This window comes from Panthera leo, chromosome A3 (genome assembly GCF_018350215.1).
Source record: "Panthera leo isolate Ple1 chromosome A3, P.leo_Ple1_pat1.1, whole genome shotgun sequence".
Classification (NCBI taxonomy): Eukaryota; Metazoa; Chordata; class Mammalia; order Carnivora; family Felidae; genus Panthera; species Panthera leo.
Window position 1 is genome coordinate 41941383 of NC_056681.1, and position 7918 is coordinate 41949300.

A 7918-nucleotide genomic window follows, 5' to 3' on the forward strand; every position below is an offset into this window, starting at 1 on the left:
GGGAAGGGGATTAAGAGCACACCTATTATGATGAGCACTGAGTAGCGTATAGAATTGTTGAATCATTATATTGTACACCTGAAACAAATAAAAAAAAAAAAAGAATTTCATCCTCCCTGACCTCGGAGAACACAGCAAACAGTACAGGGGGATATATATGAGTAGCACAGGCAAGTAGATTTCAGGATCCAATTTAGGGCAAATGGTGAGACTTTGCCTACAGCAGAGCTATTCAAAGGAGTTGGCAGCACAGGACAAGAGAAGTACTTGAAAGCCATCAGGGGTGAGAACAGTCAGGGCATGATACACACTGGAAAGCAATAAAATGAAATGAAATCTTGTTTAAGGGAACTGTGTCATTGGTAGCTCAGAGAAGTTGGAGGAGAAGAGAGCCCAGGGCACCCTGGAACAAGATAGGCTATATTTCTTACAGCACTGCAGTCCCCTATCTATGCATGCTTGGATCCAGTTTGGACCTTGCTGGACCTCAGTTTTCTTAGCTATCAATGGGGTAACAGCATCTTCCTTGCTGGGTTGTTGCGAGCCTTAAGTATAATGGGGGTATGGAATAGAATCCAGGGGCCCTAGGACCGGGGCCCCTATGTGGCAGCAGTATTATCTGACCCAAGAGGGCTGGAAGGAGGACAGCTTTCCTTCAAGGAGCTGTGCTGTAATCTGCCAGATGCTTCACTGATAAGAAATTGCAATTTCCCATTCAGACCATCTGGAATTTCTAAATCAAAGATATTTCCAGATTGCATGCTTTTTTTTGTCGTTTCATCTCTTTAAGAAAAAACACCTGAAATTACCTGAAATAGTCCCAAGTCATTCCACTAGCAATTTGGTGACCTGACGTGGAGTGTATTATTTTGATTTGAAGTCTCGGTTCTGGCCACAGCCCTTCATTAACACCAGCAAGTGAGGGTCATTTACTTCCCACTGAGGGCCACCATACCTTACAAGAATCAAGACATTATTCTTACAAGAATCAAATATATCTATGTATTTGTGTATCTTTGAGACCTATAGCCAGATGGATGTTAGCATGTAACTTAATCCTATTTAGGCTCAACAAAGTTGGGTTGTCTCATTTGCATATAGCCATCCTAGTGAGGGTGTAAATAACAACACCTCTTGGGAAATCAGCCTTGGAAGGGGCGTGTCCCACCAGACCACAAGCACCTTGTGTTTCCAAGGCTTCATGGACTCTGTCTGACAGCAGGGGTGAATACTGTTCCTCCGCTCTCCTGATGCTGGAAGTTCATGTCTCCGGCCAGACATTTTGACCCTTGCTCTGAAAAGAGCCTTATACAGGATCCAAAGCACAAGACACGAGGAAGAGAGAAGGCCTCCGTGGACCTCAACAGGCACCCACCTGAGACTGAGGTACCGTGGCTTCTACTTCTCTAAAAATTATGCGCGCGTGTGGAATGCATGCTAATGAGAAGTTTATCCTTTTTTTTTTTTTTTAAGTTTATTTATTTATTTTGAGAAAGAGAGAGAGAGTGAGCACAGGCGGGGAAGGGGCAGAGAGAGAGGGAGAGAGACAGGATCCCAAGCAGAGCCCGAATTCATGAACTGTGAGATCATGACCTGAGCCGAAATCAAGAGTCAGACGCTTAGTTGACTGAGCCACCCAGGGATCCTGAGAAGTTTATTCTGACTAAATTACTAGAGAACAGGATTTCTTAGGGGCTGCACCTTTGTTGTGTTAAATGCACCTTTAGGGGCTGCACCTTTGTTGTGTTAAATGATCCTATGATAAATCCAAGTCATTTTAAAAATAAATACAAGTAATTTGAATAGGCTGCATTTGGTGGGTTCCCCATATTATGTCACAGCCGGTGAAATCCCTGTAATGTGAACTGTTCTAGACCTGAGACCCCTTGGGGCTCTTGCAGATCGTGTGACATGATGGCTCAGACTTCTGTTGTTTGTGCGGCCAGGTTCATGTCATTGAACCTCTTTGTCCCCCACTTTAGTTGCCTGCACGTGGGAATAATAATACCTCTGAGATAATAGTAACTAACTTTGGCGGGTGATTATAAGGATCGGGTTAAATAAGATACAGTATGTAAAAATCACCCAGCATACACCAGTGGGTATGTAATAAATGGTAGTAGAATTAAGTTCAAAATGAGAGGCTTTTAAAACATGTTTGAAACTTTTGAGGAACTACGGTTCTTTGTTGTTGTTGTTTTAAGTGAATCAGAAATGTATCTTGAGCATCTTTTCTTTCTAGAACACTTTTGTGTTTCTCCATGGCTTTTTTGAAGGTGTGTGCAAGGTATACTGCAAACACTTAGCACGAAAGTACAGACACACACACGCACATGCAGAGCTTGGCGAATGCGAGATCTAATGTCTGGGATGGTGCGTCTTCCCTGCCTTCATTATCGGGGGAATGTCTCTGGTCTGTCAAGAGACATTTAAAAAAACACCTGGCAAAACAGAGCAAACCAGGGAGATATTGTTCCCTTGAGATAAAGCCCCAGTGCTCTCCAACTTCCAGCCCTTCCCTCGCATGTCCTCCCTTATCCTCAGGGAATGTTGTAAATGGCAGCAAGCCATCGGATTCTCTCTGCTATCTGATGCCCCGCCAACAGCGACTTGACTTGATTTCAGATACTCCGTCTGAGTGCTGGGCATTGTGACATATGCTTGGGCTGGCTAATAAGTAAGTAGCCGGGGGTCCTTTTGAGTGAAGCTCTTGCAGTCCTGCAGAAACTGAGGACACTGACCTACTTAATGAGTCTATAGATGTGTAGGGACACCTCATGTTCAGAGTATGAGCTTTTGAATTCCCTTTTTTTGGCTACTTGCCGGGAACAAACGAACAAATGAACAAACGTCAGCAAATGGCAAGAAAGGACAATGTAAGGCAGGGCTTTGATTATCCCAGGAAAGCACCGTGAGCTCATCCCTGCAGGTCAAGCAGGATATTCCTACTAACAGCAATCCTTTTTGTTAAAAGTCCTACCCTTTGTTCAAGGGCCAAGTGGCTGGGAATGCAAACCTGTGAGAGGTAAATCAGAATCCCTGGCAGACATTAAGATTGGAAACCTATCCTTTCCATTCCTGACCATGAACTTATAAGACCCTTTCCCAACCAGGCTTAGCAAGGTTTTTCAGACACGCTAGGAGAAATGGGGTAACTGGGGTGATTGTTGGAATGTTGGGCCTCAAGTTGAATTTACCAGAAACATCCAAGTTATTGGGGCCCTCGCCACCCCCCCTCAGCCCCTGCCCCAACTGCTTTTGTGAAGACAGTCTGTGTGAAAAATATTTGAGTCACAGCTGACTTAGCTCATTGTTGGCAGCGTGACTAAATTCGGCAGCAGGTTTTGTGCAGTCAAGTTTTAGAAAACCCTAGCGTATTTCATAAGCTTAGAAGAAAGAGAAGTCAAGATGGTGGTGCCTTCAGCACCCCCACTCGTGACCCTAGATAAATGGGGGCATTTATTGCTTCTCATGTTTATTGGCTGAGCAGACGCTTGTGCCCTCCCGGATCTGATTTAATACAAGGAAATATCAAGTGCCTTCATGTAGTATTTAAACAAATCTCTGGAGGGGAGGGCATTTCAGCTCTGAGTGGAGAGAAGAAATAAGAGTGAACACCAGGAAGAAAATCTCATTTCTTCAACAATCAGTCTCATCTGTCTGAAATGGTGAGGAAGAAAAGTAAGAAAGAAATTACGCAAGCTAATACTATTCCATGCTCTTCCCTTGAAATACAATTTTGGGGATTTTAAAGGCCTTCCAATGTTACGACGTCTTAGCTGCATCACCTGCGAATACCACTGTATGTCAGTAATTTAATCAGGAAAATGACATATCATATCGATCCGCACGCTTTAGAGCATCCCCCCTCTAACCCATCATTAACAAAGACAGAGAAATGCTCCCCAAGCTGTGATTTAAATATTTTTCTAAATGGAAATGACTTTTCTGTCACACGTGAGCAATTGTTTTAATCATTTCTTTGCAAGTGTAAGCTGTGCTGGAATGAGTGTATTTGGGAGGTAAAGACGAGGCTACTAATATCTCACCCGCTTTCCCCGCCTCTCATCTCTTCTTACTCTCGCTCCCCTTTTTCCTATTTGTTTCAGCAGGTGAATTTATCCTGGCCAAATGCTTTCGTGGAGATGGGAATGTTAATCCGCTTAAGCAATTCTGTGTCAAGCTGGGTTGGGGGGAACCCATGCCAGCTTTTAGATTTCTTTTTTACTTTTTTTTTTAAGTTTTATTTTCCAAGAGAGAGAAAGAGAGAGAGAGAGAGAGAGAACAAGCAGGAGAGGCAGAGAGAGAGGGAGAGAGAATCCCAAGCAGGCTCCACACGAGCAGAGTTGAGCCTGACGAGGGGCTCAGACCCAAGAACCACCAGATCATGACCTGAGCCGAAACCAAGAGCTCGACGCTTAATGAACTGAGTCACCCAGGCACATCCCCCCACCCCCTTATAGATTTCTATAAACTAAGGGCAGAAAACCCGAGTTGTAGTCCCTGGTTGTCCACCCACTCACCTCACTGGACCCTCAGTCACTCAGGGGTTCCCAGGTCTTTCTTCTCTCCCCTGCTCTTGGATACAAAATGATTTAAGGCCTACTCTAGATCTTTCCCTGAGACTTATGTTACTGCTAATGATTAATGCCGCCACACGTGGATTAGAAGACAGGACTTGAGTCTTGACTCCCAGGGGCCACACATGCAGACACGCTGGCTCCTCGAGAGACAGTAGGTCAAGGAGAATGGGCCAGCGGGATAGACTTGCAATGCTGATCTGTCCTGCAGAAGGCTACTCTAGGTGAGATGTGTCCCTGAATCCCACCGAAGCAGGCAGAGAGATGATCGCGGGAAAAAAGAACCAGTATTTTGGAATACCACCTATAAACCAGTGTCTTGCATGAGGCTTCCCCACCCCGCCTCCGAGGCTGTCTGGACCCAGCAAGAAAGCTTAACTTTCTTCTGGCCCATGTCTGATTAAAGGTTGCAGTGGGGGCCAATCCAGTCTCAGATTTCTCCCTTGATCAGCTTCCAAGGTCCCTGAAACTTTGATGCCCTGTAGCTGTAGTGAGGAACTTTGGAGGGACCAGGGTGACACCTAGTGGTGAGCTTGGGATCTGGCATACAGAGAGACCTTTCCAAAGGAGTCCGCAGCCCACCGTGTGAACGTCCTTCGTAGCTTTCAGGATCATCAATATCAGGGCCACCTCTTTGGGTGGACTCTCCACCCTCACCCCTTCCTCCAAATATGTGCAATCTTAAAATCTGCCTGTCACATGGCATAGATATAGGGGTAGTAATATGCCTTTACTGCTGACCTTCTCATAAATTCAACTGATTCGAAAATTCACACATTAGGGCAAAGCTGACATTTCACTTTCAGACCCATTTTGTATATTTGCTCTGAATATGGAACCCTGCAGAGCTTAGAGATTGTTTCATCTGATTTAATTCACTTATAGAAAAGCAGCAATAGCACCTTGAGCTGGGAGAGTAGAAATTCCTCTAGGAAAAAATTAACACAATTCCCAGCCCCCTCTAGGGGCGCCACAGAATGTCTGAAAGGTATAAGACTCAGTGTCCCAGATCACTGACCTAAAAGCGTGAGAGCAGGGTCTGCAGATAGACCGCCTGGCTTCAAGCTCACAAGCTGTCCATGACACCGTGCTGAAATAGCAGTAAAGAAAAAAAGTCTGGGTTTCTGCTTCATCTAACAGGGTGATTCTCAACCCAGGGTGATTTTGACCTCATAGCCCTCCCTCCTACTGGGGACATTTGGCAATGTCTAGAGACACATTTGATTGTTACAAACGGAGGAGATGCTACTGGCATTTAGAGGGTAGATGCTTCTAAACACGCTATCCTGCATGAGAGTGCCCCCCCCTTCAGGAATGATCCAGACTCAAACGTCAGTCATGTTCAAGTGGAGAAAGCCTACTGTAAGGGGTGATATTAATCAGCAGGTGAATTTTGAATGAGTGGCAAATGCTAGGAAGGCCTAGGCAATTATCTGGCCCTGTGTTTTCTCTTCTCTTCTCTTCTCTTCTCTTCTCTTCTCTTCTCTTCTCTTCTCTTCTTCTTTCTCTTCTCTTCTTCTCCTTTCTCTTCTCTTCTCTTCTCCTCTCTTCTCCTCTCCTCTCCTCTCCTCTCCTCTCTTCTGTTTTCTTTTCTTTCTTTTTTTAAAGTAATCTCTACCCCCAACATGGGGCTTGAACTCAGGACCCTGAGATCAAGAGTTGCATGTTTTCCGGACTGAGCCATCCAGGTCCTTTGTTTTCTAAATTTGTAATGAACCACTAGATAGAGTTGGGTTATCCTGACACATGCACGCCACACCGTCTGGAGCTATGACAGCACAGAGAGAACCTCCATTTTGCAATCAGCTCGTTACAAATGACCATCAGCAATTCCCTTTCTTTATAATTTGAAACATGGTCCTTTTGCTTCATGCTGTAGCTGTGCACGCCCTTGCTCCTGATGTAACATTTCACCAAACGCCCTTCATCAGCTGCAGGAAGGTTCAGGGCTAGTGAAGGGCTGACACATGATGGGGGCTGAAGGCTATTTGCATTTCTTCCTACATCCCTTTCAGTCTCCTCTAGGAGATTGCTTAATTGCTTTTCAAACAGCTATCATGTCCTCCTAGCTTTACAGCTTCTTCCAGAAGATGATTACAATGTCCTATTATTTTTCAAGCAAAAATAGTGCTTCCTTACCTCTCAGTAATGTATGCACTGTCAATTTCAATAGCATCAACTGTCTTTACCCGACATGAATCTCTTTTTCCCTTTATCTCCCCCCTCCTCCTTTGCTATTGTCATCCTGTTTAACCTTTCTTGGGAGAGCTTCCTAAGCACACAAATATATTTATGGAGTATCTATACATTTGTGGATACAACTGAGGGGGAGCAGAATACATCACCCCAGAAAATGCCATTTGGCATATTGATTATTTTGAATTAGAGTTACTTAAGAAACAGCCAGTGCAAGAAGGACACTCTGACCCTCCCTTGTCCCCCTGAAAGCAGGAAATAAATTCCCCATGTGAAGGATACCCTCCCTGCCCCTGGAGAGGAGGAGGCATCCTGATCACCAGAGGTAGGGAATTTCGGGCGGAGAGGTCTCCATAAGCTACAGGCTACCTCTTCACTAACCAGCTACCCAAATCCAAACCTCTTGGTTTTGTCCAATTTTCACAGCTTGTTGTTTCTTTGTGTAAAAGGCAGAAGGCTGCTAGCTTTGGTTACTTCTCCAAGCATCCTGCTTCTATGAGTTCCCGTGTGGACAAAATTAAATCCGTTTTTCTCCTGTTAATCTGTTTTATGTCAATTCAATTATTAGGCCATCCAAAGAACCTAGAAGGTAAGAAGGGAAATGTTTTCCTCCCTTACACAATTAAATTTTAAACACTGTGTGCTTAGCCTAGTGTTGACATTTCTCATTCCTTGGAGCAAGAATTTACTTAGACGTTAATAAGTACAGGTGCGATGTACTTTTCAGCGCACACTCCAGTTCTGAGAAGGGGAGAAAGAGGCCATGCAGCCCTCACATATTACACTTGCGGGTTTGTTTAAAAGAGATACGTAATTGGAGAACTAAAGCCTGAGTTGAAATGTGTTACTTTATCTCATACCGGAAGCCTGAATATAACCCCTGCTTGTTATGGCTCGTGAGTTTGAATGGGGCTTGTGTCTTCTTTTTTTTATTTTTATTTTTTTAGTGTTTATTGATTTCAGACACAGAGAGACAGAACACAAGTTGGGGAGGGGCAGAGAGAGCCAGAGACAGAATCTGAAACAGGCTCCAGGCTCTGAGCTGTCAGCACAGAGACCAAGGTGGGGCTTGACTCCACGAACCATGAGATCATGACCTGAGCTGAAGTTGAACGCTTAACTGACTGAGCCACCCAGGCAGC